The 16,837-nt window shown below is 46.1% G+C and overlaps 2 long non-coding RNA genes across 3 annotated transcripts in view; both read left to right on the top strand.

The window, feature by feature from the left end:
* Positions 1-8,489, top strand: part of LOC142502277 (uncharacterized) — a 28,527-nt gene extending 20,038 nt beyond the window's left edge. The window contains exons 2-3 of the long non-coding RNA XR_012803710.1: positions 4,194-4,291; positions 6,563-8,489. This is a non-coding gene — a long non-coding RNA (uncharacterized LOC142502277). The remainder of the gene's footprint in view (positions 1-4,193; positions 4,292-6,562) is intronic.
* A 7-nt stretch (positions 8,490-8,496) lies between these two features.
* LOC142502276 (uncharacterized) lies at positions 8,497-13,078 on the top strand. Of its 2 annotated transcripts, none has more exons than XR_012803708.1 (3): positions 8,497-8,760; positions 8,994-9,210; positions 12,928-13,078. It is a non-coding gene; the product is annotated as an uncharacterized LOC142502276 (long non-coding RNA). The 2 variants fall into 2 exon arrangements; XR_012803709.1 differs by having other exon boundaries at positions 8,994-9,193.
* The last annotated feature ends 3,759 nt before the right edge of the window (positions 13,079-16,837 follow it).

Here is a 16,837-nt window from a genome sequence, read left to right on the forward strand (position 1 = left end):
TAATTTAAGAACATTATTCTGTTTTACTGTACAATGCTCAAGTGTGCTGAGCAGACAATAAGGAAATGTAGCAGAGTTAACATTACTCCGCCAATGGAATGGAAACACTGCAAGATTTATATATGAAAGCTTCTTATTGCAACAGCCACAACAAGCTTTGAGTTAGGTACACAATGGGCACAATGGTATATTGGGATATGTAACAAGAAAACGTCACAATAATGAATAGAAAAGTGTTTTTTTCAGGATATATATAAATATATACATATAGAGGTATCAGTACCGTGTTAGCCGAGCTTCAATAATAAAAAATAAATAGACGATACCGTTCTGTGGCTAACAAAATGCTTTTATTTGTGCGAGCTTTCGAGATACACTGATCTCTTCTTATGGCGATGTTACAATGAATAAAGCAAGCAAAGGGTTTACTTAAAAACAGTGTCTCTTGGAATGTTATCTGTGCTCGTCCCTCCTCCGTGTGTAGATGTGTTTTATGGCTAGAGGTGTTAAATGGTCCCTGAATGTTAGTGATGTAAGAGTGTGTGTGGGTATCTATGTGAATATAAATGAATGAAGAGCCCACAGTGAAAACAGTGCTTTACAAAAGGTGTGTGGAGTGGGAGTGTATATTAATGGTGTGGGTAGGTGTGGAAATGTGAGAGATTGTTGAATTACTAAAAGTGTGTGTAGATACTGTGTGGTCCCTATTGGTGTATAGGGATGGAATAACATGGAGTATTTGTATGTGTAAGAGACAGCTGTGTGCATACATATAGCACAGTATGTATAACATGGCCTTTAGCGCTCATGGGAAGAGAGTTCACTTGTGTCCGTAATGACTCATAAAATTTCGGTCTCTGTTTAGGCCACCGTTAAGTGTCCCGAACAGTTGCATAAATTTGTATTCATGCAACCGTCTCTCTTTCGGTGTTTTAAGATTACCTTTGAGTATGGCAACCCTCAGATCGTTCATTTTATGGCCAGAGTCAGAGAAATGTTCGCCAACAAGACTATATATATATATATATATATATATATATATATATATATATATATATATATATATATATATATATATATATATATATATATATATATATATATATATATATATATATATACAGAGCTCACATTGGTCCATATTCAATATTCTGTAAAGCTATTTTCCCTGTGCTGGAGAGGGTTTTAGTCCCTTTATTTAAATAGAGCTGAACCGCAAACTCTTCCTAGTATGGGAAGGACAAGTTCACAACATATTGAATACGGGTCCTGCAGTGAGTTATTGCATTCATTATCATCATCAATGACCTGATTGGGTGGTATTGATCAAAATCAATTCTTCCTCTTATTTCCTGATGCACTGTATCGTTAGCAAAATCGTTCAGGTTCTATTGGTAATTTGGGGTGATGTTTCAGTGTCAGTGGCACAAAACGGATTCAATGCTGGTGTAGAAAAAGGATTATATTTGTAAAAAAAAACACACTTAAATAAGGGAGCGTGAAATAACGCTGGCGCGTGCGTATTGCTCTTAATGGGGAAAATATGTGCGTCAAAATAGTAGTGCTATAAATAGCACAAATCTTCACCAGACCTTTGTATTGTGTTGTATTTACAGTATGTGTCATGGAACAGAAATACCCATTTCTGCCTTCTCTGTTTCACCCCCCCCCCCCACCCCTTTCCTTGGCAGCTCTGCCTGCTAGCTGTATTTGGATGTTACTTTCCTTGCAGTTTCACTCCCAGTGCAGATGGAATGGATACATTATGTTGCCTTTTTTCCTTCCAGTCTGTCACACCCCTGGTTGCCCTGGCAACATCTCCAGTCCTCCAAGTTAATGGGCTTTCCCATTCACCCCTGTCCCTGCTGACAGTTAGTATGGCCTGACCCCTATCCCTGTGTCACAAGCAGTACCCACTGTCTTTTACTTCCTGACATTGGCAGAGTGAGTACATTCATGTTACACCCCTATGACAAGGCCAATTCTTTTCACCTGCCCTTACTACAAAGCACCCACAGAGATACACCTTTCCAACACAAACATCTTATCCACAAGTGCCTGTTTTTATTGCTGCTTTCCTAAATAAAGTGAAGAAAATATACAGGACGTGTTGTGCTTGGGAAAGAGGGCTGAGTTGAAGCTATCTGGGTTCATTCATACCATAGACAGGACCCTGGGTCCAGAATAGTATGAACGCATGCAAGAAAAAGATGCAGCGTCAGCTTTATTACTTTTATTATTTTTTAGACTGCATGCTCAAGTTTCTGGAGTGGTTTTTCTTGCATTTGGAAATTGGGGACTCTTCCTTTTGAGTTAAGCACCCGCAAGTATTTCTTTGATTTTGAGTGCAAAAGTATTTTTAATTGGCGTATTGGAGTATCCTTCCTTTTCAAGCCAGCAGCCGTTGATAGTGGTTCTTCCCTTACTGCTCCCCGGTGATAACTTTGTCTTTTTACCTTCCCCTTATTCTGCTACCCCCAGGTCCCCTTTTGTTTTCTGTTCACCCTCCAATAAAGTTTTGAGAAACTGAAGAAGGACTCTGTGTGCTGGAAAAGGAGTTGCGTTTTGCTGCCTGTTTCAGCTCACTAAGGGCCTTATTGAGAGAGGGTTGATAAAAAAAATCGCCAGGGAATTTAAAATGACTGTTTTTTGGGCGTTGCTATCATGGTATTCAGAAAGGCTCGATTACCAGTGATAGCAAAATGCCCAAAACAGGCGAGTTGCTGCCAGCGAGAGCATCGAGCCTCTGAAAAGGCCTAAACCAGCGATTCATTTCTGCTGCAGAGAGAGATGCTCTGAGAGAGCCGCCTCTCCCAGCTGAAATGTCGCCCGAAAATTATTTATTTAAATATACATTTCTTTAATAGTGTAGAGGTTCAGGGGGTCTCCGGAGCTGAACCACGTTGGTTTTAAGTCCGGGGACCCCCTGCTTCCCGAGATACAGGCCTCTTTATGGGGTGCCGGTATCTCCTATGCAAGGAAATGTCCCGGTCACGTGACGCGGGACATTTCAAGGCAGAGGGATACCGGCACCCCATAATGGGGCCTGTATCTCGGGAAGCAGGGGGTCCCCGGACATAAAACCAACGTGGTTCAGCTCCGGAGACCCCCTGCACCTCTACACTATTAAAGAAATGTATATTAATAAATATTTAAAAAAACATCAATACACGCCCCCCCTCCGCCCAAATCCATACAGTACAGTAATGGACAAAATAACTATTATCCAGATATGGATAATAGATTATTTGCCCATTATTAAACACTGCATTAGCATACATAAATAAAGTAAATAAATAAAGTTATACTTACCACAACAGCAGGTCCCTCTGTCCTCCGTTGCCAGAAAGCATATATACAAAATAAATACATTTTAATGGCCCCTAACCCCTTAATCACCTTAGCGGTTACTAACTGCTATAGTGATTAAGGGGTTAACCCACCCTGACCCGATACCAACCCGGGAGGCCTAAGCACCCACCCTGACTGACTATACCCACCCAATACCCATTGAGTAGTATAGTGGTACATCATACCCATATAATAATAATATGGGCATGATAAGCCTCTATAGCACTCAATGGGCACCCTAATGACAATAAATTAATACACAAGACACACAATAATAAAATGTAACTAAACTCCAAAAAATCACACGTCAATAAATACAAACAGTAGCCAGCTAATCCAATCAATACAATCAATAGCAACATCAACAATGAATTAATTAAACCATTAACCAATCTAAACAATTAATTCCGAAACCAACTCAAAATGAATAGTAACACTAACCAATGTAAACAATGAATTACTCCAACATTAATGAATTTAAACAGTTAAATAGAAAGAAAGAAATTCTAACAATCTCTGAAGTAACCATAAAACACATTAGCTAACATAATATAACATTAAATACAAACGAACACCAATCGCAAACCTTTAATTACATTAAGCATGAAAAAACAAACAATGACATCCACATAATACATGAAATGCCAAAAAGCAACACCAATACCAAGCGAGAAATGCCCCCCAAATATTGTCATAATAGTGTATTAATCTGTACCCTAAAGAGGTACCGATTAATATATTATCAGTCAATGTGCCTCCCCCAAAAAATCAAAAAACACATCCAAAGATTAAACCTGTAAAAAGAGACATTTACAAACATTGAATATATTACTTACCATTAGAAGCGGTGGCCCTCCGACTCCCGGGGAAACAGGAAGCTCACGTACCTTGAAGGCCTCCAACAGCATCCGATGCCATCCGCCATGAAGATCCGGCTCAGGTACCCCAATCTTCTTTTTTCTTTCTTTAATCACCTTCTTCTATCTTCATCTGTAACCATTTCTTGTTCTTCTTTATCTTCTTTCTTCATCTGTCAATCCCAAATACCCCATGTTAAATCCCAGCCGATGCTGTCTCGTCGGCTTCTTGGGCTCAAATGAGGCATCACGGCCTTAAATATGGCTTGTGACGTCACATTTACCCTCAAAATGGTTAACAGCCACCTGATTGACTGTTAAAACCATGTGCAGACTTCAATTTTTTTTTTGCTGTGACGTCACTTAAAGGGAATGATGCCAGCCAATCAGAATGGCTGTGCTTCATTTGCCTTTAAGATGACGTCACAAAGCCGTTGTCACATGGTATTTCAGCCAATCAGTTCGTGGGAACAAATTCCACACTGATTGGCTGAACTACCTTGTCTCACAGCGGCCATCTTGGATTTAGTGACGTCATGTTAAAGGGAATGATGCCAGCCAATCAGAATGGCTGTGCTTAATTTCCCTTTAACATGACGTCACTAAATCCAAGATGGCCACTGTGTCAGGTGACTGTTAACCATTTTGAGGGTAAATGTGGGTGGGTGAAGGGGCTATTTGCCCTAAGGATGGAAGTTTAGACCTTGCGGGTGGGTAGCGGTTGGGTTAACCCCTTTATTACCGTAGCGGTAAGGTAATGAAGGGGTTAACTCCCCCCCGCAACCCCCCCGCAATGCCTAAACAGCCACTAAGGGCCAAATTCCCCCTTCACCCATCCCAGCTAGCCACTGTATTGTATTGTATGTTTCTTACAGTAAGCTTGGCATGGGTGTTTAACCCCTTCATTGCCTTAGCGGTTAGCCGCTAAGGTAATGAAGTTGCTGTACATGCATGTTTCCTGCCTCGGATGCATGCCGGGGGGGTCTGGAGCTGCTATTAATGGCTATCAGCTCCGGAGACCCCCGGCATCAATCCGAGGCAGGAAAGGGGCCTGATTTTTTCTAAGTCCCGACACATCGCAGCTCATCGAGGCATCTCCCCACCAATTGATCCAAAAATTTGTGGTGAATTGGATTTGGGGAGAAGACCGCCTTTTCGGGCTGCGATAGGCCGCGACAGCCGACTCGCGGGTCTCTGAATCGCACGAGTTTATCAACCATCCGAAAATGGTTGATAAGGGGCTGATCGCTGCTCAGTCGGCGAATTTCGGATAGCGATAAAATTTTGCGTCGATACAGGCCGTTATCGAGCACTTATCGAGGCTATCTGAATACGAGTAGCCATTTTGGTCGATAAGTGCTCGATAAGGACCTTATCGAGGCTTTCTGAATAAGGCCCTAAGTCACAGCGAGCCTGGGACAGAATATGAACCCTTCATATAAATTATGCATCATTTTTTTTTAACATACCATTAACCTCTGTACGCTCAGTGCAGTCTATTTCTGTGAGGCCAAAGAATTAAAAAATTTTTTTTTTTATAATAATGGTGCAGGTTGAGCAATTTCAAGTTGGTGCGTTTAAATGAGATTTCCGTGCGCCAATTTAGCACAACAAAATGTGTTTGTGATGCTTATTAGTACATAGACATGGGATGGGTAACTCCAGTCCTCAAGGGCCATCATCAGGTCAGGTGTTCAGGATATCCCCGCTTCAGCACAAGGGGCTCAATCAGTGGCTCAGAAGACTGAGCCACTGATTGAGCACCCTGTGCTGAAGCAGGGATTGATTGAGCTACCTGTGCTGAAGCTGAGAGAGCCTGAAAACCTGGCCTGTTGGTAGCCTTTGAGGACTGGAGTTGCTCACATCTGCATTAGACCGTTTACCCATGTCTTACGCCTTTTAACTCCCTTTTTTATTTGATATGTTTGCAAATTCCAAGTAATTGCAGGAGAGTTTTGTATGCAAATGCCCTGAACAAGTCCCCATCCCTGCAGCAGCAAGTGTTCCACAATCACTCCTCTGGAGTCATGCATGAATCTCATCAACACAGGGAAATAACAAGCGCCCGGGCTGCCCTACTCATCGCCTTTACAGGCTCTCTAGCAAATCTGATGCTTTTGCTAATCTCCAGGCAGCCAGATCCTTTCCAGCCACGGTGATAGCAACCCCACATTTACAAAGTTTAGAATCTATTAAAGTCCACTTTTACACAGCCGGTTATTCCGAAGGGCATCTATTATTCAAAGGCAAGAAAAGGACGCTAAATCTGTCTGAAATTGCCTAGCATATCACACAGCTGTGTCCTCTGGAATACTAAATTGCTGCTTTATGTCTCCGGAATGGTAATGAATTAGAACCTTGTGTAGGAGCCGCGTCGGAGGCGAGCACAGATCCCGTCCCACACTCGTGTTCCGGCTGTTCTAGATCTTCAGAAGGGGGATGCAGAGTAAATCAGAGCTTACCCTTCATCGTAAAAACGAATGGACTGCAGCATGCCAGGCCATGAATCTACGGTGCACAGTGTATAAGTTAATAGACGATGGTAAGAATGCCTGATTCACATTGAGAGAGTTGACACTAAATGTCTCCTGAGTTCATAAACAAGAGGCTTTTATGAAAAAATGAAGGGTATTTTTTTTAACCAAGGGATAGAAGCTTTTATTTAGCTCACTATTTGTATGGTCAATATATTTAAACTCGTTGACAAAGCGCCCCCTTTGTGTGAAACGCGTTAGAGGATCTGTCAGGACTCGACCTTGATGTCTTTTAACCAATCACCACGTCCAGCGTTGTTTTTTCTGGCTGTGCACCACCGGCTTTGTATATCTGGACTCTACCCCCAATATATTTCAACTGTTTGGAGCCAAAATCTTAATACAGCTCAACCCGATTATAACGCTGTGCTTGGTTTCCAAAGAATCACATCGCGTTATAAGCGGATCTCGTTAGAAATAATGTACAATTGTATGCATTGTACAATAAAGTATTTAAGACACCAATAATCGTGTTGTAAAGAATTCATAAATACAAAAATTGGGAGCCACGCTTGCATCGCGTTATAAGCAGATTCGCGTTGTAACGGGGTTGAGCTATACTGTGTTTATGCGGCTATCCTCCCCTGCCTCTCCCACGCCGGGCCTCTCCTGCCTCTCCTATGCCAGGCCTCTCCTGCCGCTCTCACACGGGGCATCTCTCTCCTGCCTCTCCTATGCCAGGCCTCTCCTGCCGCTCTCACACCGGGCATCTGTCTCCTGCCAGGCACACAATCAACATACATGCAACACCCCTCCCCCAAATACATGCAACACACACTTACTTTGGGGATGGTCTCAGGCCACTGGTGCCCCAGCTCTCCCCAGTTGCTGCTGGCCTTCTGCCGGGCCTGTATCTCTCTCCCATGACGGGCGACTCTAACCTGCCCAGAAGTAAGGCCCAGCATCCGGTGCACACCAGCGGAAGAGAGAGACGCCCAACGTGGAAGAGAGAGGGAGGCCTGCAGCAGCGAAGAGCCGGAAGTCCAGCGGCAACCACAGACCCAGTAGCCGGACGCAGAAGTTGAGCACAACTTCCAGCACCAGCTAGCCGCCCCCCTGCAGCCACCGGGCCCGTCACACTTGGCCCAGCTCTCCCCCCTCTATGTAATTGCAGAGCATGCATGACAAAAATATGTTTTTCACATATAGTTGTTTTCAATATTATAACTTAGTTATCAGAGGAACATGGTTTCCAGACGGGAAGGGGAACACCATTTTATTCAGTTATACGTTTATGTTCCTCTGTGTTTCTTAGAGATCCAAGTAAATATGTTCAGGTGAATTATCACCCAATGTAATAACCCTAAATTAAACTTCAAATGCTTTCTAAATGGTGTAAACAATTAGTGAAACAAAAAAAGTGGGCTGGACGCCCACAAATAGGTATGACAGCTTCACTTATATTATCACATCTTCAAACTGGAAGTGTTAAGCAAAACTTCACATACTGATAAGGTACACATTATTCCACGGGGTCTTTTGCTTGAGAGCTGCAGATCCATTTCGTTGACCCAAAAACATAATTTTATATATATATTTTCAAAATGCCCTTATATATCCATTTTTAGCATGGTTTGGTCTTTTTTCCATTTTGGAGAAATATGTTATTTAACTAACACACACGCACACACCACCCTTGTAAGCTCAAAACCCAAACCTACCTCACTATATATATATATATATATATATATATATATATATATATATATATATATATATATATAAACAGAAAAAGAGAGAGAGCGCACGCCCCATAGCATAACACTGTATGTTTATTTAACTTTTATCATTAGCTTTGCTTTAGTGTTGTTTGTCTAGTTGTGTCTGTTTGTCTTGTCTCCTTGTGCCAGCCAGTTTGCAATTTTATGTCTGTATAATTTGTATAGCTGTGTTGCACTAAATATCTTTTTTTTTCGTTTCATGTTCCACTTCCGCTGCATGAAGTCCTAACGGAGCACCCAAAGATTTAGTGACTGTAGATCATCTTGGGACTGGGACTATTTCAACTGGACATCCAGGTTTCCATTATTTTTGGACTCATTAGGCGCCGGTATCTCTTTTTGTTAATAACGTGGCATGCCACGGCCAACACCTTTAGGAAACGCAGGGTTAATTGCAAGCATCCTTTCTGATTTTTGTTACCCTTAGTAAATAACCCTGATTTTCATTGGGATGTCTTTTCTGTGAGTAAAAGTATTTTATAATCATTTAATAAGGGATTTGATACTCCGGTTTTATTCTGTATCACTAGGCAGCGTCACGGCTCATGTCCGAATGCCCATTCCATTTAGCACCAACTGGAGCCTGAAGCCAATTTACTGGTGTTAAAAGACGGTGTAACGCACAGGCAGAGTCTTCATGAGTCTGTTGAAGACAGAAGAGATACAGAGCGGAGGAGGACAGATAAGGAGACAGAGGCCGGGGTGCTTAGGAGTTACTAGATATTATCGGGTAAAACAAGATGCCATGTCAGTACACGCTGCTCTGTCTTCTCCGTTATTACTTCTAGATTGTGCCACAGTATAAGATGTAGCAGACATTATTATTCCTCGCTAATGTGAAGCGTTGTGTTAACACTGGCGCATTATTTAACACCAGACCCATTGAAAACAATGGTTAAGGAGATAACACATGCGCTATTTGTGCGTTATTTTGCATTAGCCAGGGTAATAACGTCTGCTACATCTGTATGTGCCTATGTAAGTGTGTGTGTGTATATATGCCTCTGAGTATTTCTAGATTATGAACAAATAATCCCTGCAAGAGCTGTGCAGGACTGGTCCATTGAGACCCGTCTCCCTCCACCGTAGAGATAAGTGAGAATACTCACAGGTAGTGTTCAAATTTCAGGGCCCCATTAATATTAATTCTGACTGCAATTTTTTTCTCCCTCTTCCCCATCCTCTCCCTGATCCTCTCTCTCTCATCACCCCCCCCCCTCCTCAACATCTTTCCCCCTCCTCCTCATCATTCTCTCCCCTCCTCCTCTCTGTCCCGCATCTTTCTCCTCCCCCCAGTGTCTCTCTCCTCTCCCCCCAGCATGCCTCTCCCCCCCCACCAGCATGCCTCTCTCCTCTACTCCCCAGCATGCCTTTCTCTCCTCCCCCATATCATGTTTCTCTCTCTCGCCTCCCCCTCCCCAGCATTTTTCTCTCTCGTCTCCCCCCAGCATTACTCCCTCCCCCATGTCTTTCTCTTCTTACACTGCTCATCTCATTCTTTTTCTGTTCTCCCTTCATGTATTTATTGTATGTCCTCCCTCTTCTCTTTTCTCACACATGCCATTCTCGTTATGTAATCCCCCATATATTTTCCCCTCCATGTCATCCTCTGTCTAACAACCTGAGGTTTCTTCTCCCAGCATCTTTTTCTCTTTTCCTTCCCCCTCCCTTCCTCCCTCCCTCCCTATCTCTCTCTCCCCCGCCCCCTCCATGCCTCCCAGCCTCCCTCCCTCTCTCTCTCCCTCTCTCTTCTGTAACTCTTTTCTCCCCATGATACCTGTCTGTTTTCTACCCTTCATGTCTATCTTTCTTTTCTCCCATCTCTCTCTCTTTTCTCCCCTCATGTCTCTTTTCTCCCGCTTGTGTCTCTCTCTCTCTCTCTTTTCTCCCCTCATGTCTCTTTTCTCCCGCTTGTGTCTCTCTCTCTCTCTCTCTTTTCTCCCACTCATGTCTGCCTCTCTTTTCTCCCCACATCTGTCTCTTTTCTCCCCCTCATGTCTTTCGCTCTCTCTCTACTCCCCTCATGTCTCACTCTCTCTTTTTTCCCTTTCATGTCTCTTATCCCATTCATGTCTGTCTCTTTTCCCCTTGTGTCTCTCTCTTTTCTCCCCCTCATGTGTCTCCAGCCCCACCCACTGACCGATGCCCCGCCCCTTCCCCTCCCTCACCTTCCCCTCCCTCACCTTCCCCAGTCTGTCTCTCAGGGTGCATCCCCGCCCACTGACCGATGCCCTGCCCCTTCCCCTCCCTCACCTTCCCCAGTCTGTCTCTCAGGGTGCATCCCCGCCCACTGACCGAGGCCCCGCCCCTTCCCCACCCTCTCACCTTTCCCAGCCCCGCCCACTGACCAAGGCCCCACACCTTCAACTTCCTCTCACCTTTCCCAGCCTGTCTCTCAGGGTATAGCCCGCCCACTGACCGAGGCCCCACCCCTTCCCTGCCCTCTCACCTTTCCCAGCCCCGCCCACTGACCGAGGCCCCACCCCTCCCCTCCCTCTCACCTTTCCCAGCCTGTCTCTCAGGCTGCAGCCCCACCCACTGACTGAGGCCCCGCCCCTTCCCCTCCCACTCACCTTTCCCAGCCTGTCTCTCAGGCTGCAGCCCCACCCACTGACTGAGGCTCCGCCCCTTCCCCTCCCTCTCACCTTTCCCAGCCTGTCTCTCAGGCTGCAGCCCCACCCACTGACTGAGGCTCCGCCCCTTCCCCTCCCTCTCACCTTTCCCAGCCTGTCTCTCAGGCTGCAGCTCCAGCCACGCCCCCTGACCCAGGCCCCACCCACCTGCAGAGGAAGGGATTTCCCTCTGTGCTTACTGCATTTTGCCACTGCAGGGGGGAGAGCGCGCCCCCGGGCTATAGCTACGCCCCTGCCCCATACCCTGCAGTGCACTGCTCTCCCCATACCACAAACAGGGCCACCAACAGGGGGGGAGAGCCGGGGCAGGTGTTGCAGGCCCGGTGGCTGCGGGGGGCCTGGCTGGCACTGCAAGTTGGGCCCGACCTCTGGCCAATCCCGGCGGGCGGTCTTCTTGCGGCCGGGCCTCAGCTCTCCCTCAGCTGCAGGCCTATCCCTCACTCTGTCCCACGCCGAGCTTCCAACGCTGGTGCGTGACGGGCTTCACTGACGTCACCGCGTCGGAAGTAAGATGGGCCTCAGCTTCCGGCACGCGCCGGCATGAGAGGGAGGCCCGGCGTGTGCTGACATCGGAAGGTCGGTGTGGGACAGAGTGAGGGACAGGCCTGAAGATGGGGGAGAGCCGGGGCCCGGCTGCCGGTCCTCTGGTCAAAGGTCATGCCCAACTTGCAGCGCAACCACTGGGCCCGGCCTGAGACCATCCCCAAGGTAAGTCTATTTTTTTATATGCATTGGGGTGGGGGTGTATTTTTATGTCTGCATATGTGTGTCTGTGTGTTTATATGCCTGTATATTTGTGTGCCTGTGTATATATGCGTGTGTGTGCGGGTGTAACCCACCTCCCCTGTCCCCCTCCCTCTCCCCCTCTCCTCCTCTCCCTCCCTTTCCCCTTCCCCCCTCCCTTTCCCCTTCCCCCCTCCCCCTCCCTCTCCCCTCCACCCCCCTCCCTCTCCCCCCCTCCCTCTCCCTACCTCCCACTCCCTCTCCCCTCCACCCCCCTCCCTCTCCCCCCCTCCCTCTCCCTACCTCCCACTCCCTCTCCCCCTCCCTCTCCCCCTCCCCCCTCCCTCTCCCCCTCCCTCTCCCCCCTCCCCTCTTCCTTCTCCCCTCCCCCCTCCCCTCACCCCCTCCCTCTCCCCCCACCCCCCTCCCTCACCCCCCTCCCTCTCCACCCCTCCTTCCTCCCTCCCCCTCTCCTCCCTGTGTCTCTCCAAGAATGCAGTAATACACCTGGAGAACAAGCTGTAGCTATTAACTTATCAATAAAGCCTGTCCTGTTTGTAACTACAAAACTCCTGGCGGAGACCAGCAGACCACTGACAGTTTCTGAGACAATGTCAATAATTGCGGACGCCTTCTGCACCACTCTACCAGTGTAACCTCCCGAGCAGGGAGCAGGCCACGGAGGGTTACATGTGTGTAACATGCCTGTATCTGTGTATTTGTGGTGGAATGGGGGTCCCAAACTAGTACTTTCTCTGGGGTCAAACATACTCTTAATCTGACTCATTGTGTACATTATTGTATGTTGGCTTCTCAGGAGTGTATGAAATCTGTAATCAATGACAATCAATTATGCACAATAATTCCAAAAGTATTATTCAGCCATCTAACTGTAACTGCATTTGTCTTCTTCCAGAGCAAAATATAATTAAATGTATTGGTTTTAGCAATGTACATTTCACTTTAGCAGTTTATCTGTTTTATTGCCACAATAGTCTATTGTCTTTGCTGTCTTTTAATTGTACTTGTTCATCTAAATGTATTCATTTCTAATTCTGCATACCCTGTCCGAGCAACCTCAGAACCTACTCTTTATAATATGTTCCAGATCACGTTTTCCACGCCGGAGACCACACAAAAGCCTATTCTTAAAGTTTTTGGCCGACTCCAAATGAAAGTTTAAAATTCTCTTCCCAGATTTGAGATCATTTCCCAAGAACAATATTTTCTTTTTACTAGACAATTCTTGAATTCTCGTGGTGGAAAAAACCCCTCCCGAAACATTTCGATAAAAGTCATTATGACATTGATGTACAGTTTGTTTTCTTCATTCATTCTTCATGTCTAAGTTTTAATTCAAATCTGAAATAGCCAGTTTTACAATCTTTTTTCCCCCTTCCATTGTAGATGATGTGCTGCCAGTTTTACCTATCCTGTTCCCTAGATCCCTATTTAATGGACTATTTGTCTCTTGTCATTAATAGACTTAAACTGACAAAGTTTTCCATATCTGAAACCTTTTGGTGAAAACTGCTTACCAGCAAAGCAAATATCGAGGATTGAAGATGGTTAATCACAGCAGATTTTTTTTGACATATCCCCTGATATATGGTGTGTTTGTTCATGAAGATAAAGTGATAATGCAGCTACTATTTGCAAAGAGCCCAGGCGCACACTCACACAGACACACAGGCACAGACACACAGGTGCACAGACGAGGCACACACTGACACAGGTACATAGGCACAGACACACAGGTGCACAGACGCAGGCGCACACTGACACAGATACACAGGCACAGACACAAAGGTGCACAGACGCAGGCGCACACTGACACAGACACACAGGTGCACAGACGCAGGCGCACACTGACACAGGTACACAGGCACACAAACACAGATACGAGCACACAGGCGCATAGGCGCAAAGAAACACACCATGTCACCCTTTCCTTCCCCCACCCCCTCCCTTACCCCCCCTCTCACACTCCCCGTCACTATTTCTTTCCCCCCTCCCTTACACCTCCCTCTCACCCTGTCACCCCATGTATTTCTCCCCAATCAATAACCCCCCCAAATACAAACACACACACAAAATATAAGCCCCCCTCCACAAATACGCACACACCCAACAAGCCGCCCTCCCCAAATACACACACACACACACACAATAAGACCCCATCCTCAAATACACACACACACACACAAAATATAAGCCCCCTCCCCAAATACACACACAATAAGCTGCCAATCCCAAATATACACACACACAATAAACCCCCTCCTAAATACACACAATAATCCTCCCTGCACAATTACACACACACTATAACCCCCCTCCCAAAATACACACACACACACACTATAAGCCTCCCTCCACAAATACACACACAATAAGTCCCCTCCCCAAATACACACATACACAATATAAGCCCCCTCTCCATATAAACATACACTATATAAACCTAATTCTCCAAATACACACACACACAATATAAGCCCCCCTCCCCAAATACACAAACACAATATAAGCCCCTCTCCCCAAATTCACAGACAGACACACACAATACAAGCCCCGTGCACAAATACACACGCACACACACACAATAGGCCCCCTCCCCAAATACACACACACACACACACACACACAATACGCCCCCCTCCTCAAATACACACAATAAGACACACACACCTTGGGGGGTAGGCCTGAGAGAGTGGTATAAGGTGGGCCTGGGGCATGTGGTCTTACCTACAGTAGGGCCTTTGGGTGGGCCTACTAGAGACACATGGCCAGTGCACAGAAGAGGGTGAAAAAGAACTGGGGCGCTTCCCAATTACACTATATAAATAAAAAATGAAAACGCAAAGATGCCATAAATAGAATAATAATGATCAAATACTGGCCCGAGACACTCTGTTGCGGCTCAACCCGATGTAGAATCTCCCTGGATCCTTGTGATGAATGGTAAAACAGATGTGGGGAGCGCAAGCCGTGAACAAGAGAAATACACAAAGGACAAAATATCAGTAGAATTACTGTAACCTAATTGGATACATCAAACTGTATAGCAGATGATAGGAAATATATGATAGCACAACTATAACATAGACTTACACGGCCATGTGTAAGTCCGTGGAATAATGGGTGTCTTGAGGATCCTCTCTTTCTATCAAAAACTACTAGTAGGATGGAATCGTGGTGAGTGTGGAGGGGCACTAACGTGTGGTAGATAATAATAATAACATCAAACTCACACGGCCATGTGTGAGTCACTGCATGCAGGTGTGTATAGCGAGCAGTCTGATGGCTTCTCCGAATCTCCTAGCTCCTGCCAGTTCCACTGATTACCGCGTCTGGAGTCAGGGACAGACTGTAGTGTGCTGGGGAATACGGAGTCCTTCCAAGTCCAAAAAGCTCCACGCTCAGCTATGCGTTTCGCACAATGTAAGTGCTTCGTCAGGCTGTGAACCTTTTTACCATTTACCAGTGCACAGAAGAGACCTGCAGGCCCGCGGAGCCTAAGGGAGGGACAGATGGACGGTGCTGAGGTAAGGGGTGGGCCCTTCTGTCCTGCAGGAGGGGAGGGAGGGCGATGGTGCTGAGGAAAGGTGTGGGCCCTTCTGTCCTGCAGGAAGGGAGGGGCCCAGTAAAAGGGATGGGCCCATTTTTCCTGCAGAGAGGAAGCTGTAGGGTTGCCGGCAGGGAGGCCGGGCCCCGTGTCAACAGACCCAGCTGTCCCCCCTGTCAGCGGCCCTGAGTGCCATTGTAGAAGAAACCTCATCTATTATAAACTGTAAGGCCGCGCTTATACAGACGGCGATGTGACCAATGACGTCGCCGTCACCATTGCGAAAGTTTTATTTCAGATTCTAGAGACCTTGCTGGCTGCAAGGCCAGTGACATCAGCAAGGTGCAAGGCCAGTGACATCAGCAAGGTGGAAGGCAGACAGGCAGAGAAGCTCCCTGATTGGCTTAAAGCCAGCCACATGTGGAGACCATCTCTCCAAAAATCAAATTCCACTGACTACCAGATTTATGGTTGCGCTGCCGCACCGTCGCTCTGTCACGCCGTTGCGTCCAGTATGAGCGATGGCGACATTGCATTTGTTTTGACGCGACGCTGTGTCGCTGTCGCCGGCACTGTAATCGCTGTCTAATGTTTTTTCCACTAGAAGATATCACAAACTACATGAAATCTAATTGTTTATATGATAAAGCACTTTGTCATGCTTTAATATGCTTGCGGTGTGTGTATAATCCCCCCACCCCCTGATTTATTTATTGAGCTGTTTTATATTTCTTTCGGATTCAGCAGGTGCTACTTAAAACCCCAGCCATTGCCACAAATGTTTTTAGCCAGAAACATAGAAACATAGAAGTATTCACCTTAATGTCTCTCTTGTGCAGCTTTACAAAAAATAATAACTATTTTGATTTTTAAGTATTCTAAGTGTAAAACATAGGCCTCACGCCCCTCCTGCAGCCTTACCATGGCAACCCACAATGAGGCGCTCAGCGGAGTAGGTTTCCCTCCCTAACACAGCCGTTATTGTAACTTAAATGTAGATTTCTTTTCATGCACCAAAGCACCGGTGGCCAACTCCAGTCCTCAAGGGTCACCAAGCAGATCAGCTTTTTAGGATGTCTCTGCTTCAGCAGAGGTGGTTCAATGAGTGGCTTAGTCTATGACTGAACCACTGATTGAGTCACCTGTGCTGAAGCAGGGATATCCCTAATACCTGACTTGTTGGTGACCCTTGAGGACTGCAGTTGGCCACCGGTGCACCAATGAAACCAGCCAACAAAAACACGAGGGAACGGAGAAGGACAGACACAGTGTTTCACAGATCGCGCTGGCTTTTACTTGAGCATGGAAAACCTGTTTTAATAAATTGTTTGAAGACGTTTAACATATCATCACCTACAATTTCTCTCCCCCTGTCCGCTGCCCCCTCCTCCCCCCTTTACAGATCACTGTTCAAGATCCCAACAGAGCGACCGTGTGCAGCTTTGTGTAA

The sequence above is a fragment of the Ascaphus truei genome, chromosome 9, assembly GCF_040206685.1.
Source record: "Ascaphus truei isolate aAscTru1 chromosome 9, aAscTru1.hap1, whole genome shotgun sequence".
NCBI classification, from domain to species: Eukaryota; Metazoa; Chordata; class Amphibia; order Anura; family Ascaphidae; genus Ascaphus; species Ascaphus truei.